At 37.4% G+C, this 21042-nt stretch overlaps 1 long non-coding RNA gene across 1 annotated transcript in view; it reads left to right on the top strand.

Moving 5' to 3' along the window:
• Positions 1-2183: 2183 nt before the first annotated feature.
• LOC121083028 overlaps positions 2184-21042 on the top strand; it is a 331847-nt gene continuing 312988 nt past the window's right edge. Inside the window, exon 1 of the long non-coding RNA XR_005826220.1 lies at positions 2184-2299. This is a non-coding gene — a long non-coding RNA (uncharacterized LOC121083028). The remainder of the gene's footprint in view (positions 2300-21042) is intronic.

The following is a 21042-nucleotide window of genomic DNA, read 5'->3' as shown; positions in this document are numbered from 1 at the left end:
ATGCAGAAAGGTTCTCGATCTCGGCTGAAGCTTTGGTGCCTTCAGCTTCACTGCAGCAGGCCAAATTCTAGTTTTTCTGACTATGCACTTTGCTGTACCAAGGCTTTGTGTTGTTGCATAGCCAAGATGGCTTCAGGTGGCTTTGATTAATAGTATGTGGAACACACACTTCCCCGTGCAGTTTGGGACACTGGTGTCAGCGGCTTAGTTTGTGTTTCAGTCCTACTGAATCTTCCCTTTGCTGTTCCTCACATTCAGCTACCTTTACTTTTGCCTGTGTTCAGGGCAACGATTTAAAGGAGGGTTATCCTGGTTTTGACTGGGACAGAGTTAATTTTCTTCTCAGCAGCCGGTGCAGGGCTGTGTTTTGGGTGTGATGTGAGAGCAATGCTGATGGCACACGGATGGGGTTGGTTGGTGCTGGGTGATGTTCATACTGAGTCAAGGACTTCTCAGGTTCTCAGGCCCTGCCAGGGACAGGGCTGGGGGGGCACGGGGAACTGGGAGGGGACACAGCCAGGACAGGTGACCTGAACTGGCCAAGGGGATATTCCATACCATGGGGCGTCATGCTGGGTATATAAACTGGGGGAAGAAGGAGGAAGAGGAGGACATTTGGCATTGCGGCATTTGTCTTCCCAAGTAACTGTTACATGTGCTGGATCCCTGCTCTCCTGGGGATGGCTGAACTCCTGCCTGCCCAGGAGAAGTGAGGAATGAATTCCCTGTTTTGCTTTGCTTGCGTGTGCAGCTTTTGCTTTACCTGTTAAGTTGTTCTTATCTCAACCTCTGAGTTTTACATTCCTTTCTGATTCTCCTGCCCATCCCTCTGGGTGAGGGGGAGTGAGCAAGCTGCTGTGTGGTGCTTGGTTGCCAGCCAGGGTTGAACTGTGAGAAGGCTATGGTCTGGAAAGCCACTGTAAGTGGTCCTGATAAGAGTGTCTTAAGAAACACTTACTAAAATAAAGTTCCTTATTGTTTTATCCAAAAAAAGCTATGTGAATTCAGCAGAGGCAAAGATGGTTCCTAAATGCAAAAACTGTAAACGCTGGGGAGCATATGTCTTTTCATATGTGTTTCTGGAGCTACAGTGGTTTGCAGCAGCTGAGATCTCACCTAGTATTTACTGATTTTGCAAGAGAAGCCCTAGCTGGGATGGTGAGCTTCAGCTTTCTACATATCTGGTACAAGCGGAGTAGAGCAATTCTAAATTTGGCTCATCTTTAACAACTGCAGTAGCAAACACCAAAATTGCTCCAAACAGAACAGTTTTATGAGCCTCTCACAAGCTTATTATATAACTTTTATGTACTGAGAAAAGTAATGAGCCTAAGTACAACCATTCCAAAAGGTTTGATGTCACTTTCAATGTGTTAGTAAATGGTACAGTTGTGTTGAAATGCGGAACTACAAATTGCAATCGCAGTTTACAGGCTGTGAGTTTTCTAACCTCTTCCAGGTCTTGTCATAGCTGAATTGTGCTTGTGTTTTCTGGTACAAACCTTAAAGGGTTAATTGTTCATTTATAAGTACCTGAGATTTGAGCAGAATGTAATTTTCTTGCCTTCTGAATGTCACTGAATTTCCGATTAATCTGCTAAATACTAAGGGCTTTAGGAGCTTATGATATGATGTAAACGTTTGTACCTGTTGCAACTTTAATTCATAGTTCTGTATATTTCCATTACTTTAATGGACATGCAAAAATTAATACAGATAAATGATCAGATTAAAAGTGAGTGCATCTATTAAATCCTGTATGTAGCTGTAGAAGTGACCATATTGGAACATTGTTAAATATTATTTTTTTTTTTAGTTGCTGGTGGTATTGGAACTCTCCACTACTATTCCCTGTAGTGTCTCGTAATTAATGTTGATAAGATGCGGGGAAATACTTGTTACATCCCTGAATGATGTGTTGCTCTGCGTTGAGTGATGTTCCACGATTTTATCCTGCAGATACTTGGGGTTTCCAGTAGAGGTCAGGATGACATTGCCAGATATTTTGTAAACGTGCTGACCTGAACAGGAACCTTCCAACATTTTTTCCTTATTCTCACAGACAAAACGTTTGGATGTTTGGTTTTTTTGTTTGTTTGTTTTTGTTTGTTTGTTTGTTTTACTTTTTAATATGTGGATAAAGCATTGTATAATTATTTTTGTTTCCCTTGGATTTTATCGGCAACTTTGTAAAGTTTGATGACAAACCTGTCGAGTTACTTGCGAAACTATGAAGGTTGGGAATAGAGGAAAAACAGTGGGAAGAAGGTGACCCTGAAGAATTAACGCTGCTATTGAGGTAAAGGTCTGTTACAGTGTGGATGTTAGAACTAGGGGGGCTGGGAAATTGGTTTAGAATTGGTTTAATGCTTTATACTGAGTTGTGTGTATGCAAGTGTATACATACAGACATGCATATACACATACCTACACAGACAGACATAAATATATACATGAGCATGCATACAGTTTTGTCTAAGACTGTGCTACACATACACAGCAGCAATAGTTAAGCAGCCTTTGCTTTGGTCTCTTATTTCTGCTTTGTCATTGTAGCTCCTGTGTCTCAGCTTAAGTAAAAGAAGAGATCTGGCTGAAAAAGTAACCCTCTGGAAGCAGGGGGGAAAAAGTATTTCAGCCACACAAATTACTTGATCATTTTTTCAACATAACTATGCAAATAAACATACCAAGAATGCACAGAGCTACTTGGGGGGTAAGGGCTACTAAGATGTCTTGGTGACGAAAAAGAGTTAGGGAACACATTACGTATTTTTAAAAATTAAATCATCTAGACTCTTGAACATATTTTTTTGACAGGGGTAGATATTTTGTAGCAGATTCTATAATGCAGAATCGTAAAGTATGTGTAGCCTTGTGTGCTGGTGCTCCCACCAAACACTGGATATGTTAGTCCACATACAAAGGCTGATCACAGAATAGCTCACTTCATTTATTTTGCACAGTCCACTGGTGGCTGACATTGGAGTATATGTTTCTATTTTCAGTCTTACTTTGCATTAAGATCTCAAATATACCCGCACATGGACTCGTGCGCACACACTGCACACAGTAAGTTATCTGTGGTATATTACATGCCTTACTGCAATTACAAAACTGTGGCACTCAGGCTCCATGTTCTTACTGGCACACAGATTAGGGGCACATCAGCACTTGATATGTATGCACACACAAAGCTCTTTTGCAGCAATATGTGATGTTCTTCTCTGGATGTGTGTATGTCTCAACTCTTGCAACCGAGCTTTCAGTGGGCATCAACTCCTGGCACACTAGTGCCATCACTCTATTCAGAGACACTTCAGCATCTGTCTCCGAAAATAACTATAGCAGCATGTTGTTTACTGCCCCCTAGACTAGCTATGGAATGGCTTACTCCACTTGCAGTGGGAACTGACTACAAAATGCATATAAAATTCAGACCCCAAAATGCAAATCGGTTACCTAATAGGAGGAGATAATGGTCACCAACTCTGAGTATATAAAACATTGTGGAGGAAGATAAATAACTGAGAGGGTGAGGTGCAATAAGATGAAAATGAAATAAAATCCACTTTTCTTGATGTCTGTTCTAAATTATCTTGACGATAAAGATTTTATCAGACGATGGCATGCTTTCCAAGGGGAAGTGATGAAAGTTCGTATCGCTGGTGACATTAATAGCTAGATGGGTAAAACTACTTTGAATGCTTATAGGGAATGAATCAAAAAGTTCAGTGAGACATATAAGGTAGCTCAGTTGGGTTTTTGGATCTGTTTATTGTGACAAAATAAATATCATGCTTTCTCTGTCCTGTGTTAGGAACTATTTTATATCCACATAGATGGTTCATCTTTTTATTGGAAACAAGGATACTGTGAAATCAAGCAGTTCTGGACCGAGGTGGCTGCAAATGAAGTAAAGCAATACTGTCTCACATTATATGTTCTATAATTTATCATCGTAGGCAAGGATAGTTTACAAATGACAAGGTCACCTTGCATTTTAAGAGGTTAGGTTTTCTTGCCAAAAAGAGGGTCTCTTTTCTTGTGGTGATTCTTATCATTTAAGAAATCCACCCAACTAGGCAATGAACTTACTTTCACAGAGATCCTGAGAGAAGTCTGCCGATGTGTTTGTCATGAGATACAATTACTGGGTAAAGAAGGGTGGTATTTCTCTCAGTCCGAGGGATATTTAGCCCATTAAGATCAAGCTCCTTCTTCTGAGCAGAGAACTGTCTGGGTGCTTGAAATTCAGGTTTTTCTTCACTAATCAACCATTAAAAAAGCAATTCTGTAGCAGAGCTACATGACAGGCTTTATTTATTTATTCAGAGCATTTTTAAGAGAAGAGGTATTATTGGTAGACAGTGTAGTGGCTCTTGGGTTACTTGGGCTTTGTAGAGTTCTGCCTAAGACATCTTTGGTGGTTTTAACCCAGTCCCATTTTAGTTCTTGTCTGTCCTATCTGGCATTTACGCTCATTGTAGGTTTGCAAAGTGCTTTCTGGTTCTGCCAGCTTTTATTGTTGGGCTTAAGCAAGTGTGTTCCTGCAGAGGCCTCCCAGAACTCCCCTGCTTCCCCTGGTAGCTATTTTCTGTCACCAGCCCAGCTTTAACTCATCTTTCCCATAAATGACAGACATCCAGATGGTCTTGTGCAATGGCACTCATCCTGTCTTGCCCCAGACCCAGCTGGCTCTGAGCAAAGCAACACTGGTGGTTATTAGTACTGTATCAAATTGGATACTGATACTTGAGTCCTTGCGTCTATTTTCCTGACTAGATGCCTTCTGCTATTGGAAGGTCTTGATCTCTTCTAATACTCCAGCTAAAACATTTGCTATTGTAACTGATATCGTATATATCTCTGCAGCACCCGGCAGACCAGTGAGGAGGAAGGATACCCATTTCAGCTTTGCCAACTACTGCTCTTGCTGGCCAAACTCTCTTCTATTCTTGAGTCTTATTACATCTATTATAGATACTTTGTCGAAAATAATGAGAAAGGTGGTTGGTTTTGTTGTTGGTTTTGGTTGTGGGATATTTTTTTGGGTCCTTTTATGTCAGCAGATAGAAAACAGCTCACTCTAGCTCATTGTTTGGAATGTGTAAAAAGGATAAAGTCAAAGCATACATCTTCCTGGTCAAAGTGTAAAGTTAATAGTATTAATGGTGAAGATATTTGAAGAAGTAAAGCAAAAAAATATTTGTAAAAAGACTGCTACTTCATTCTGGCAAAAAATCCCCACTTACTTCTGCAACACTTAAAGTACGTGTTTTAGGTATTGTTTTAGGAATGTACTGTCCTGAGGAAAAGGCTAGTAGTAAATAACTGTAGTTATTGTAGTGATTACCAAGTAGTAAACTAGCACTGTTTGGTTTTCAATTTAGATGCAGAGATCTCATTTATACTTGATTTTTATTGAATATGTATTGCAGGCTTACTTCACTTTTTCTGATTCCTTTGCAGAGAGTTAAGAAACTTTACATTCTTAGCAGTAGTAGTTAGGTGTTTGAAATTTAAATTGAAAATGGCATAGAGCATCAGGGGAACAGGCTCAGCTCCAATCCTGTTCTTTTTTTTTTTTTTTCCCCAGATCTCTTATCTGTAATTTGGAACATGACCTGTTACATTTCAGATCCACAAAGTGCTCACCTTTTTGACCTGTGATATCCAAATAGCATCCACTGAAGTATTTTTAAAGACAGGTTTTTCTGTGTTTCTGAAATAATGCAGTGAATACATGAAACATTAGTCTTTTCTTATGTGCAGCCTGCTTTCAAATTTATTTCATTTAATACATCAAATATTTAATAACTGAGAAGTTATAAGTAAGTGTAATCATTTTGATAACAAGAACATAGTGTTGATGACTATTCTCAGATCATGGTTTAGACAACAAATACAAGCTGTTTGTCCTAAATTTTGAATGTTTATCTGAGTACATTTTTGTGGGAAATCTTAGGAGTAGAAAAAAAAGTGAATTCTGTTGTGCTTAAATCTATGTTGAGCTCTGTCCTCTTGTGTTTACTGTTGCCCCATTCCGTATACTCCTTACTTATGTTCACCTGCCTTCCAATTAAATCTTCATGCACATCTGCAGAAACTCTACTTGCCTTCATCCCACTGGAAGCATTAGGTGCTTTACACTATATACCTTTCTAGCTTACATTTCTTCTGAACTTCCAAAAGAAGCACAGAGAGATGAAAAACCCAGAAGTAAAAAAAAACAACCCAATGTTAACAAAACTTGGGGCCTCAAATTTTGCTCTGGCTTCTGTTTAATTTTTATTCTTTTCTCATTTCTTTGTATTCACAGCAAGTGTAAATATGTATGACAATTCTCATTATACAATTTGGGACTGACTGACTGTTGTCTGGAATAGTTGATGTTCTTCCCAGAAAACTCTTATTTGGTAAGAGAAGCTCTTCAAAAGTCTCCAAATTGTGGGGCTGATTACTATGGAAAGCAAGTAATCCACTGCAGTGCTCAAGGAAAATAAATTTACCCCTGCTGCCATTAACACCTTAAGTAAGCCATGTGCTGTACACATGTTGTGTACATGTTCAAATGAACTTGCGTTGAAAATCTGACTGTGTAAGACGTAACAAATACTCCTTGATATAATGGCTGGTCTCTGTTCAGTACTAGAAGCACAGAACTAATGCCTAGAATACAGAAGCTGAATTACTTGTTACTCCTAAGAAAAAAAAAAAAAATATATAACCATTACTTCAGGTCACCACTGAGGTCACTGACAGCATAGCATGGGGGATTCAAGTGTAGCAACGTGACTGCAACTAGCTCATGGCTGTGAAAGAGATCTTTAGTCCCCATTGCTGCTATATGCTTAAATTGGAAGATGCAAGAATACATTCTTTTTTATTTATTTACTTTTTGAAAAAGAAACGAAAAAGAAAATTAAAACCAATAAATTTTAAAAGAATCCCTTATAAATAAACCTTACTGTCAATCCTGCTGTAAACTGTTTCATGAAGATGTTGCCTGTTAAATTAGTAAGATCAAGGTGAGTGGGTTGGTGGGGAGACCCCTCTGCAATCCATGCACTGCTTGCTTTTATAATTAGATACGGTCCTGTTGTCAAACTGTAGTCTAGCCTTTATCATTCTTGGCAGACAGAGCAGAGAAACACTCTGGCACTTGACCTGCCCATAAAAACTTGAACAGGAAACAGCAATAAATAATCCACTCAAAAGGCCCTTGAGAAAAGCATTACACTTGATTCCTTATAGGAATTGCATGCTACTCCGGGGGAAAGTGTGGACTTTTTTAAAACATGGGCTTTGTATTGTTAGCATTTGTTTTTATTATTTATAATTTAATATCTCAAGGGTAGCTTGAAAGATAAGTTTTCGGTATATAGTAGAACTGAAAAGGACTTCAAAATTGCTTCCAGTTTTATTCCTTTTATTTAACATAGAAATCAACTTACAGTATACACATATGCAACAGTGTTTCAAACAAACCAGCCACGCAGCCCTCAGATTCCTCCAGAGCTGATCCTGGCTTCTTTCGCATAGGATGCCTGATTCTTCTTGCTCTGCTTTGATCCTTCTGCAGTGACATTAGTGTTTACCCTCCGGTCCCTAACCTCAGCTGGAACATCCCTGATAACTTGGTGCCTGGGCATTGCAATGGGCATGAGGTGAAAAACCTGCTCCAGTGTCTCTGGAAATTTCTTCCCTCAGTTTTTGAGGGAAGCAGAAGAGTATTTCAGTTCTCTTTCTAGCTTGAAAGAATAGACTGATTCTAGTTTTATTCTTGTGACATATTTATAGGCTATGATGATGCAATCGGTTCCACAGACGTTTGCTTTTATCTCTGGATTTTCTTATTAAGTGAATTAGAGAATTAAGGGCATAATTTGTAGGGGTTTTAGACACACAGTAGAGTAAGTTGCCTTTTCATATGTGTACAATAATTCAATTTTCCTTGTTCATTTCTGTGCCCTGAATGAATCCATACTAATCTGTGAAGAAAAGGAAAATCTTTAATATTTGCCAAGAATAATTTGAGAGAAAAAGGCTAGTACAGACAACTATCACACTCCTCACCTTTACTAAATTAAAATGATTAGTAGTTAAATGCAGTGTTTTTTCTTTCTTTCTTTTTTTTTAATTTGCATGCATATAGTCTTTGTTTCCAGCTCTGCTATGTTCTAACTAGTTTTAGACATTTTGAAAATAAAATCTTTTTTTTTTTTTAGGTTTATTTTCAATGAGATTAAACTTAACTTATTTTTTTCCAGTTTTAAGAAGCCAAACTCTTAGATTTTTGGCTGGCTAGACAAGTCAGTTTTATTGAAATTATTCTTTTGGCTTGCTGAAGATACATGTATTTAAATATCAGGGCAGTGATTGCTCATAGCCAGAAATTCTACTTAATATTTTCCAATTTGGCTGGAAGGTTGTTTTTCAGAAATGATCGGTATGCTATGTGAAAAGCAGATTGATAAAGTTCTAGATCTTCCTAATAGATCTTAGTCTTCCAGCTGGTTTGAGTGCAAATGTTGCAAATCCAAATGAACATGGATCTTGTCTTGGAGAGGTACAGAAATTATCATCTCCATTTGGTTGCACTTTTCCCCATTTATTCCTGCATGTTAGCCTCCCCAAAAGCACTTTGAATAACTGAAACAGAAAGGCACTTGGGACCAGGTTAGCAGTGTAGTAGTTAAAAACAGTTGGAAATCTGATTAATTTCTTCAATGCTTTGATTTCTTCTACAGCAGACGTTGAAGGCATATTGATGATAATGAGGCCCATATGCAAATGAGTTTTGAACCATCGCAGGTCTTTAGCTGGCAATATGGTCCATCTTCTGAGCTGTCCTTGCAGACCAGGTGAAAGCAAGTACTCATTACCAGTTGTATGAATTTGCCTATTTTGCATGGGAGCAAGAAAGTGGTGCTGACCAAGTGTAAGGTAGTCTATGGTCTTGCATCCCTTAGTGAGCAGTCTTGTCCCTGCCATATGCCTGCTAAGATTTGCTGGTAAGGTTCAGTATGCTGGAGTATTGCATTTATGTGTTTTACAGCCTGCTCTTTCCTCTTTCTCATAAGCAGAATATTGTGAATGGCTTGAGTGCCTTGGTATTTTGGTTATTTGTATAGTTTTCAACCTGACTGGAATGCATGAGTCATTTGGTAGCAAGGATGGGTAAACCCATTGGAATCTGCCTAGTGTATAATTTTTAAAGTGTTAGCATTCTCTATTTATTTTCAAATTTTCCATTAACTGTTCAAAAAGATTAGTATGGCTTTTGCAAACATCTGCCCTTGATGTATATCTCATTTACTTTGTTGAGACACTTACCCTTATACCAAGTATTTATTTGCCTACATGGAATTCATAGGTTGGTGAAGAAGTCATTTATTTATTTAGTAATTTTCTTGGTTATTGACTATGCAAAAGTTTCTGCTAATGAGAATTCTTCCCCATTGTGGATCATTAATACATTAAGTACACTTCAAATTCCTCCAGTAATGACACAATGAGAATTGCTTAGCTGATTTAAATGACACAGATGTAGTACTAATTATACATTTTAAATTGGCAACAAACACAATTAATTTGCTGATTATCTAAAACAAAAGTAAACTTTTTTATTATAGTAATTTACTATAATTTATTACACAGCCATTCTCTTTGTATAATATTTATGCATTTGACAAACCTACAAAGAGATATGTAATTAGACCTGTTTCATCCATCACTGGCTGCCTTTTAACCAGAGGTCTTACGTGAACAGCTTACAAAGACACTATCAGATTAACCAAATCATAATGGTGGCATCTTTTAAATCAAGAAATGGATTTTTTTTTTCACTAGTAATTTCTGTGGATTATTAAAATTGAATTGTTTTAATTTAACTGGCATTATTTGAAGGTATTTTACAGAGCTGTTGTTTGGATGGTGGTTTGATTTGCTGTAGTTTACCAGATCTGTCTGTGTTTAGATTGTAAACTTGTTTGGAAAAATTGAAACAAAATTAATTTATGGAGATTTTTTGAAGGAAAAGCCCCAAACAAACCACAAGAAAACAAAAATCTTCCCCCCAACAGCAACAACCCCCTCTCTAAATCCTTTGTGCTCAGGGAAGTTTAGAATGATTTGTCTATGGAGCCAGGAAATCAGAATGAAGCTGTTATAATATTTCATTTTAATACAAGCCTAGATTCTGGGCATTAAAAATCTGCAAGTGTCTGTATCGAGCCCTGTTACCAGGTCATTTATTTGCCTATTTAATATTGGCTTTAGAGAGCCTTATACTGGTGCCCGTAGAGTAAGTGAAATTTGCCAGATGTGTGGCATCATTAAAATAGTCTTCAAAGTCTATTTTAGCACAGAACAGACGGGCACATCTTGTGTAAGGAAGAGACTCTAATTTTTGGCTCTCATGTAATTCTTTAAACTGACTGTAGGATCAGGAATTAAAAATAACAAAACACAGACCAAGCCCCTCAGCCTCCCCCTCCCCAACCTGAAACAACCCAAAAACCTCTCTGTTAGATGCTTATTCTTTATTTTCAATGTCACTGATTCTCCTAGAGGAAATTGTATTAGTCATTTATTTATGGATTGAAAGGCCTTTCAGTTCATTTAGAATTTATGTATGTTTTCAGCTAGTGGCAGTATTGTAGCCACCATGGGCTAGAGAAGCAAATTTTATCAGAACATGTAATATCCTTTGATCTATGCCTTCCTCATGGTTGAGATCCTCGTTCTAGTAGAAAACTCAGCTTTGTTTTACATTAAATGCCTCTAAGTCAAAAATTCTGGTTCTTGCTTTTTCTAGGTCTATGCATGATGGGTGCAATAAGGGTATGTAATCCCCTATTTAAAATGGAATTTAAAAATGAAAAATCCTAATTGTCATGACTTTTTCCACAATGGAAATTATTATTGGTTACCAGAAAATATTAATATACCTAAGTGGAGAATGAAATATACTAAAGAGAATCCAGAATTTAGTTTCCTTGGACACCATTAATAGCAGTGCCAGTGATGACTAGTGCCAGCAGCAGAATACTTGCCCTAGGTGAGCACAGGTGCATTCCCTCTTCCAGCATGTTCATTTGCTCCTCATCATCTATCTCCAGCCAGAATTACAGCCACATGCCAAGAACCACTCTTCCATCTGTGATCTCAAACCCCCCAAATATTCTTAAAAAAACCCAAAAAACAAAAAAACAAAAAACAACCCTAACTTACATTGTATTTTTGATAATGAATCACATACTGAGGAAAAGCATTTATTTCTGCTTTATAAAGCATTTATTTCTGTATTTATTTATTTCTATTTTATAAAACATGGGCTTGATAACAAGCACTTCTACAATGTGTTTTCTCCCTAATTTTGATTTATTTTTCCTTTCTTATGCTTTTTGCAGGAGAGAAGATGGGTAGTCATGGATGTACAGGTATGGACATGCAGTTATTTGGGAGCAATTAAGATTTCCTTTTAAAAGTGGAAAACAGAATTTCATTATGTAATATAATTTCCACTGTATTGTACCTTTAAAAAGAAATATGCAGTTGTTCTTGAACTATTAAACTATATGTGTCACCAATTTATCCTGTTACCAAAAGGATATCATGTGTTACTTGGCAGAATGACAGATTTTTTTCCCAACTCTATTGTATAATTGTGTTTTGTTAGCTGTTTTTGTTTTATAAATACTGTACTGAAGGGATCTCTGAAGATCAAGATTTTTGATGCACTATTTTTCTTTGCTGTTCTTTGATGTTGACCTTCCCCTACACCCATCACATCAACAAGCCCAGTATTTTGTTCTCAAAAAGTTACCAATTCTATGTTGGGGAAAAAAGGCATTTGTTTTTAATTTCAGAGTTTTTGCAAGCAGTCTGAGAGAATGCAAGACTCCATTCTAGCAGATTCCTCACCGAAACGCTTCTGAAACCATTTTCTCTGGAAAATCAGGTTTATGAAAAATTTCTTTATTTGAAAATCTGCAAAGAGACTCCAGTGCTGTCGTACTTCATGTGTTTAACTACATGAGCTTGCAATACTAGCATTACTCTATGTCCTTTTTCTTTCTGAAAATTTCCCCTTCTAGCAAAAGCAGCAACACAGACTCTCTCTTTGCCTAAACATTGAGGGAGAAACTTCTCTTGTAATATTTAATCAAAATCCCTCTTATTAAAAAAAAAAAAAATTGAATAAGTTATTATCCAGTCTATTGGTAGTTATTAAGAGAAATTATTTGTTGCCAGCTTTATAACAAGTTCTACATATTGGAAGCCTGTTTGTAAGCCCTTCCTCCTGCTTAGTCTTCTCTTCTTTTTACTAAACAAATGCAGTTCCCTTTAACCTTTTTTCCCAGATCATGTTTGTGAAACATCTTGTCAGTCTTAAGGTTTCCCTCAGGGTTCTCTGCAATTTTTCTGCCTTTCCCAAGGATAAATGACCCAATGGAATAGAGTACTCCAGCTGAGTCTTCTCATTGCCAGGAGAGTGGAAAGCTTACCTCCTATGTCTCTTGCATGACACTTTAAAAATATTTTTCAGTTTGACATTTACCAGTTTTGCAACAGCATTATGTTTTTTGCTTCTGCTCAGTTTGAGCTATTATAACACATCAGCTCTGCTTCAACTGCAGCTACTTAGCCAGGTAGCTCCCACGTTATGTTGTCTTTTCATTTTTTTGAAGTGAAATATTCGAATTTTGCCTGCATAGACTTGAATCCTGTTGGAATTATAACATCGCTCCAATTTCTGAAATGAATACAAAATCTAATCCTGCTCTCAAGGGCGACTTCAACCCCTCCCAGCTCAGTGATAGCCATAAGTGTCATAACTTATTTGCTATCCAAGTTATTAATGAAAATATTTAAAATTTACAAGATTTTTGCCAAGACCTTGCATGATACACCCCTCCAGTTTGATAATGAGCCTTTTCTTTGGGAACTGTTCTTCAAATCATGATGGATGATATAACTGTTCTATTTGCTCAAAATTAAATGCACATATATTCTATGCTATGCTTCTTAAAAAAAGGTGCACCTGAGCAGCAGGGAGGAGGGCATGGCTCCTGCCCATTAGGTGAGGTGCCGGCCTGGAAAGGGGGTAATGACTGCTGTGCTGGCAGTGCCTGAGCGTGCTTCACTGGAGGAAAGTTCTGGAGTGCAGGGCTAAGCAGGCAGGAAGCCTGCAGTCTGAATGAGAGGGAGATCTCTGTGAAGCTCAGGAAGCCAGCACTTAACCATGCCTCAGAGACTTGTCATAGCAAGCCATTGTGTCCTTGCAGGAGAGACCTTATTCTCCAGTCTTGCTTTCCAGTGTGACAACTTTCTATGGTTTTGTGGGTTGCAAAAGATTTCTGCCTAGTCAGTCACCCCATGGTCCTTAGGAAAGTGGCGTCTGGATGGCTGGAGGCTGTCAGTCCTGCCTATTGCTAATAGGTTTATTGTTGTATTTATACACTAAGATGAACAGTAGTGAGCTTTAAAAATACGTTATAAAGAATGAAGTTGTTTTTTGGAGATTTTTCTTTGTCTGGGTTTGCAAACTATCTATGTAGTCTTCTGCAGAGAGATTCTTCAAAACTCAGAGCCTGGTGTGGGATATGAAATAGTGCAGAGTTAGGGGTAAACCCTTCCACAAAACCACCGTGACCTGAAAGCAAGCTCTGCATTATATCGTCCCATCTGGGCAGAGGGGTGGCTGAGCAAACAATCATTCTCTGGCCCTCTTGTCTGGTGGAGATCAGTGGATGACTTTATCAGTCAGGATGATTTTCTGTTACTGAGTTAATGTTTAAACTAACTTATAAGACATTGATGGTAAATCAGAATGTGAAATCGTATTATAATTATATTCTGCAAACACTTGCAGCTGTCCTGGGGTCTTCAAGTTTACAATATCGGTCTCAAACCACTCAATCAAAAATGCTTGACTTGATGAGAGTTTATATGTTCTTTTAAATGAACTATGATTTATACAAGAATATCTTCTCAGCACATTTGAAAAATAAATAATCAAAATTATCTAAGCATAAGAAATTTATAGTCTGGCTCAGTTGTCATCTTCTGGAGTCTGAGTTCACAACCTGATAGATTTTATAGCTCAGCTGACTAACTGATATAATGACATGGCCTTTTAGAACTGCCAGCTGTAAAACTAATTTTGGCAGGAGGAGTGGCCAGATGTATTCGTCACTGTCCTCAGTCTGAACTGGGTTAGTAGGGAGTATAAATAACTTCACAAATATTTTATTATATCTATATTTTGGTCTTGATGTAAAAGATTGGGGGATAGATTGTTCAGGTTCCTCATGAGCGATACTGAACATGGTGAATAAAAAAAATTACCCGTACTTTAAATAAGTCAGCTTTCTCCTATTTCTGTAGTACCTCCCTTTTTGACTGACCAATGCTTGGTCATATCAGCATCTGTCTGTTCTTCATACAGAGGCTGGTGCTGAAACAGCAGACACCAAAAAATGGTGGTTGATGTTGATTTCAGCCAAGAAAAGACCTTTATCATGGATGGTTTCTTGTCCATGTGGCTTTAACTTAAGAAGGAGATGAACTACAGAAGTAATGTTGTTCAAACAAAAGGAGAGTATTTTGTATTTGTTGCTTTTTATCTGCTCTTCTGATCAGGAACGTCTGTCTCAAATTTAAATGCTAGCTTTCAACTGATGATAGATGTATCTTTGTTCTCAATCCAAGTGCCTCCACCTATGTTTATTGAAGTTAATTTGTTTATTGAACTTTGACAGATTATTACCCAAGCTTATTCAAAGTGTGCCATTTTACTTTATCTCAAAGTATGTTTACTGGCGATTTATGGAACAGAGTGCAATATAGAAATCAAAAGGTAATCTACATTCATTTGTGTCCCATGGCCACAGGAGAGAAGAATCACAGCTTGGCTTTTGAAGTTACATTAGTTTGAGCAGGGTGTCTTTTCCCCCCAGTGTTTAAGAAAAAGACAAAATAAAAAGAACAACCCACAAATCTCCATGCTGTTCTGGATGCTGTACTGGGAAATTTAAGTGGTCATCTATTTCCTTTTAATTTTTTTATTCTTTCAAAGAAAGCTAGCTTGCTTGTGCTCATTTGTATTTGTTTTAGGGAAATACAAGAGGTATTTTAAGGCATTGCTACTAGAAAAATTTCTAACAATGTGTAACATAGTTCTCTTCATCTAAGTTTTGACTACAGCAAACCTCAGCACTATTCACTCTTTCACAAATCAGCAAAGCTTTGTGATAATTTTGAAGTTTTATTTCAGTAAAGAGAGTTTAAGCATGTTTTCAACATGTGGTGTATGGGAAAGTGTTTTGCTCATTTATGAAATCCAGTTCTTAATTTCCAACGTGCAGCTGTCTGTCCTTGTTAATATTCAATGCAAAGATGGCAACCATAGCAGGTACAGGCCACAAAATCTGATTTTATTTCATTCAAGTGACCATTTGGCTGTCCGATATCTATAATCAGATGGATTAGTGTTCCTTGGCTCTGCTTTTCAGATTTGATACAAAGCAAAGTAGTCTTGTTAAATAGATGCCTTGCCTGCTCCATAATTCTTAGAGAAAGGCAAAAAACCCACTAACAATCCTCTTTGCTTTCCCTCCCTGCAGCCTGCACTGGTGTGTATCATGGGTCTGTCACTGGGGCAAAAGTTATCCTACTTTTGTAACCTATTTGAATGTCATTGTTATGTGGTAAAAGCACCATCTCCTCTTCCAGTAAAACATCGATGAGGAGGAGAGAGAGCATTTTGGGTCATATTCTGTGAAGCAACTTGCATACCATCTATGTATTGGCACCCTCTGTAGTTTTTTATTTGAGCTTTTGTAAAGTTTCACTTGTTACAGATAATTTAATTTCAAACTAGGAACACCCAGTATCTGGGGGCCTCTGATGAATGACTTATACAGCTGGATATTAAACTTATTTAATTTGTAACTCTGTATGTGTATGTTTTTCTTTGGAGCACTGTGATCAGGATTTCAAATGAAAGAAAATCCAACTTCTAAAATTTCTTATGGTAAAAAAGTTGTATATGGTTTTCTTTTATAAAGACAGCCTTTTATTACTCAAACCTGATTTTCTTTATGCTAGTTCTTTTTCTTAATATTATGCCACTTAAAGAGGCTGATGTCTTTGAACTTACCTGGGTTATTCATATAAAATAATACAGATTCATTACAAAAGTTTCACATAATTGGAAATTAGTATTACCCTTTTCTGGATAATCAGTCAGTTACAATAAGTTGGTTAAAACCTACTGTTAAAAAGCTTTGTTTTTTGGATTTGACTAGTCTACTATACTTTAAAACAAACAAACAGTGACAAGAAAGAAGGCAGACACAGATATGGTTCTTGCTGCCTTGTGTTTTGGTACAGGGGACAATTATTCCAAGACCAACAGCAGGTATTGGACTGGAGATGATACAGATATCTCTTCCATCAGGTTGTACTAGGAATAGGAATGAAGAAGATGCTGTTGATACTGTGGAAGGTTTGTATCTGAATGTTTAGGTATGAAAGGTATCTTAAAGTTGTTTGGATCAGTTATACAGACATAAGAGACAAGTCTCCTGAAAATACCTCTGAATATTGCTTTGTTGGTTGGAAGCAGCGTCTTTTCAACTGTTTATTCTACTTCTCCGTGAATGATTCATGCAGATGGGGGTGGAGAAGGAGGTTAAAGGATTTTTGCAGATGTCTTGTCTCAAACCTATATTCGGTCAAGCAATAGCTGAAACTTCTTTGCTGTTCCCTGTGGTTAAAAAGAGGCAAAGAGCTCTCTGACAAGGTAAACTTCATCTTCACAATTTCAGAGCTCAGACTATGCTAACCCTCATAGTTATCTCCAAATACATAGCAAGTGTCCTGCATGATTGAACTAAAGCAACAGATCTAGGTCTGCAATTTTTCCCCCCCAAAAATTAAAGTAGACCACAACATGTATTTTGTACACAAAACATAAATATATTTAATTTTATATAGTTTGATCTGCGCACTGTTATCTCAAAGGCAAACTTAGCAGCTCTCAAGAAACAGACCAATGTTTGTCTTACAACTGTAATGACTATTAGGTAAAGGAATAGGAAACACCTTTTCCATGAATCAGACCGATGATCAGCGGAGTTTTGTTACAAATATAAATTTAATTTATTATATAAGCATTTCACACCCACACCAAAAGAAGTTTTCCATCAACTATAGTTAAGTACTACAAGCCTTGTAAAAATGCTAGCAAGGAGGACAAGTACTTCCTAGCTCTTATGAAATGCAGATGCTCAAGGGTGTACAGAAATGTCACTTATCTTTTGCTACTGCTTTATGATCAGAGATGTACCACAACAGGATCACAGGAGAAGGAAGCTGGGGGGAAATCCTACTCTATTTTCTATGATATAGTTGTTTTAAAATAAGATACAGAAGTGTGGTCAACATTTGAAAATGGCAAAAATAGAATAATTCTGAAATTTTCAGTCTCTGGTATTGAACAGGCTTGTGTTAGGGAAGATGAACTGGTGTCAGACTTTTAATTAATTGATAGTAACATATGTATTTCATATCTCTGGCATAAGGTTGTCCATTTAATTTTCTAAAATATGTTATTACCATTTGAGCACTAAGGAGAGAATACTGAGATGTCCACCAATCATTGCTCAGTTGTCTTAAAACGAAGCCTAATATGTTAGAGGTTTCACAATTTTAGAAGTATTTGCCCTAGAGCACACCTCAGAGCAGCTTTTAACATGCTCAGTTGCTGTACTTACTGCCTGTCCAGTATGGTGTGTGGGACTGTGTCGATAACATAGGTATGTTCTTACCCAAAGATGGAAAAGATGATCATCGGTAGGGAGGATGCTCTTGTAGGAATATGCTGTTGGATGGCAGCCTTATGAGGGGGGAAGTTGCACTGTAGTTCTTAAAATATTCTGCCATGAACGATGCGTGGTTACAAAAAAAAAAACCCAACCCAAAACCAAAACAAACAAAAAAAACCCCACAAGAACAGAAAACTAAAAGTTATTAAGTAGGCTTATATTGGAATCTGACTTGAAGCTGAATAACAGCACCAAAGAGAATGAAGAAATGAAGCAGGAACTCTTCATAGAAGGACATTAGTATCTGAGGACTGTAACAGGCTGTTTTTATAGTTCTTTTTAGAAAGTATTTTAAGAAAGAAAGAGAAAGAAAATGGTACATAAAAAGAAGTAAGAAAGAACAATATATGAAGAGTATGACAGCAATGTAAAATATCAGCTAGGGTTGGGTTATCCATGTCCATATGATGTGTACTTGGCTTTCCAGTTGGTTTTTCTGGTTAGGTTTTTTTTTTTAGGTGGTTGTTGTCTTTTGTTTGTTTGTTTGTTTTTCCAAAAACATATAGGATTTGCTGAAATCGGCTGGTCCATTTGGAATCTGCTTCGGATAAAACCAGAACATTTTCAGAACATGGATTTGTTGGGTTATGGAAAAGGAAATCTATTAAGCCTTTTCCAGTACAGAATGAATGATGAGATGAAAGGAAGAGGGAAGTGTGGGAACAAATGAGAGCTCATGTGTCCAAGCTTTGTGTTCAATCCTAATAAATACATAGGTGTGAAGCCCAAACAGTAATTTTTAGCATTCCAGGTATTCAGAGCATTCTAGGCCTCTGAAAATGATAACCCAACTCCAAAATTTTGATGACACAGTGACAGATATTATTTGGAGATGAACTTAGGATATTTTTTTATTTATTTTTTAATTTATCTGTATTGCTCATAAATTGTTTATTGTTCATAAAACAATGAACTGCAAAAAATAAAAATTCTGAGGTATGTGTAACTCTCCACCTGGAGAAAAACATGATTTTTCCTTTAATTCTTTCTGCAGTATTACTCATAGATTGATTCTCTCCCTTTGTATAAACCTTTGATGATGGTGTTGATTCCCTTATAATACACTTTGCAGGAGTATTTGATATTACTTTTGTCAGGTAAATTTGGCCTGAATTCAAAATTGTGCTGCAATCTTTAAACTGATCTAGCAGCAGTGGTATAAACATCAATTATGATGCACTTAACTGAAAGTAAGTCCAGCTTAGTGGGTTGTAGTTTAACCATTTCCATTTCTTCCTATTTTCAGGGATTTGATTCTACCTCCTTCCTATTACTGATTTTTTGTATTGATTTTTTTTTAAAAATATTTCTGCAATATCAAGGCCTAGGTCTTTGTTGTGTGCATGGTCCTATATAAACATACAGTTGATCGTTAAACTTTCTCAAGCAGGAACTTTGTCTGAAAAGTCTGTTATAGATAGATGTGGAGAATGGGGCTCACAAGGATAAAACAAGTTGTGCATTTCCTTTGCCTGACAATTTCAATCTTTTCCCTCCATTCTCTGGAAGACTGAATTCCATTCAGCTTTCCTTCATGCCGCCTTCTCCCTTTTTCTTGTAGATCCTTTCCCTCACTGGAACAGACGGAACCTCATGCCCATAAGCTCCATCGGCACAGAGTCAGAGAGCTGTATTGCCTTTCCTTTCTTGCTGAGCCTTGCTTTCCTGGATGGGTGCTTCTCTTCCTATCAACCTTTTTCTCTTTTTTGGCTCTGTCCAGGGGATTTGATTACCAGATATGTGCACTTATTTTCACTCATCTATCTGTATTTATGGCTGTGTAGTAGTAACCTCTGCATGCTTGTAAGTCAAATGGGTTTTTTTGGTAGTGGCAGGGGACAGGGAAGAGGAAGGAAGGATTGTTCATTTGCTCTGTCTCAAAAGTGCACAAAGAGACTTGGGACAAAACAATCCCTCTCTTTGGAGTAATCTTACTAAACTGTTGGATATGCATCTTTATTAATTCCCTAATACCATGACTGGCAGGTACAACCATTTCCAGACAATATGGCTCATTCAGTACTTTACTGGAACATTTATTGTACACCATGGCTGACATGAGTAGCATGGTGGATAAAGGCAATTATTATTGCAGCACAAGATGGTTCTAGGCTAAGGGTTTGGTTTTTTTTCCTTTCATTTTCATTTTAAATGAAAGCATTTCTGGCTCCCTATTAGACTGACCACGTCAGAAGTGTTACAGCTTCTCATCATGTTTCCTCTTTTGCTAGGGTGTTATAATGAAATCTCCCAGAAGTTAATGTAGCACTTGAAACTGTGATGCTATTCAGAGTCCAAAAAATAATAAAGAATCATGTTCCAGTGGGTATCATCATTTATCAACAGCACAATAAAAATTTAACAACAAGAAAAGCAACACTATCCATGTATCTTGCACTTTGCCTCAGCTGGTTTGAGTTACTGTCAACACTTATGTAAGGGATTTAATAGCAAAAAGCATTTTGCTGCTTGTGGTATTTGTTAGAAACGTAATCCGAACTGCTGCAATGGAGGAACACCTGATCAAATTTTCGGTGACAAGAGACTGACTGTTTCAGTTTTGAAGTCAGCCTTGACTTTTCAGCAGGAGAAAACAAGGATGAAGTAATCCCTTGTTGGATGTTCACGAACAGCAGGGCGTAGCTTTCCAAACAGTGTCGGGGCAATGGGATGTGACACTTGAGAGGACATGGTTTGTGGCCATGTGAGACGTACAGTGTTTTGAAGCTGGGCTATGTAAATTTCCACACCAAAAGGCTGCAAAGCATTTCCTCTGAGAGATACACATAAGACAACAGATGACATATATGTCATACATGTCATCTGACAATAATTAAGGGAACATGTTCACTTTTTTTCTGTCAAGGTTTTGCAAGATTTGACTGCTGTCCATCGCTTTATTTGCATTTATCATGTTGAGTTGCTCTGGTTTCCTGCAAATGGCAAAAATGTATCATGTAAAAGAACTATCTTGACTGGTTTTAGGCAGCCACACCTGCATTCGAAGTGTAGACAGTGGCTAGTGCTAAGTATTAAAAGGTATATGCAGCATTGTCTTTCTTCTTTATGCACCTTCAACAATATTTTTTGTGGAAAATGAATTTCTGGTACATTGAGTGGAGCGTATAGCAGGAAAGGAGAA

The sequence above is a fragment of the Falco naumanni genome, chromosome 2 (assembly GCF_017639655.2).
Source record: "Falco naumanni isolate bFalNau1 chromosome 2, bFalNau1.pat, whole genome shotgun sequence".
In the NCBI taxonomy this organism is placed as follows: domain Eukaryota; kingdom Metazoa; phylum Chordata; class Aves; order Falconiformes; family Falconidae; genus Falco; species Falco naumanni.
The sequence above is the reverse complement of the archived record's forward strand: the minus strand, read 5'-3'. Positions and strand labels throughout refer to the sequence as shown.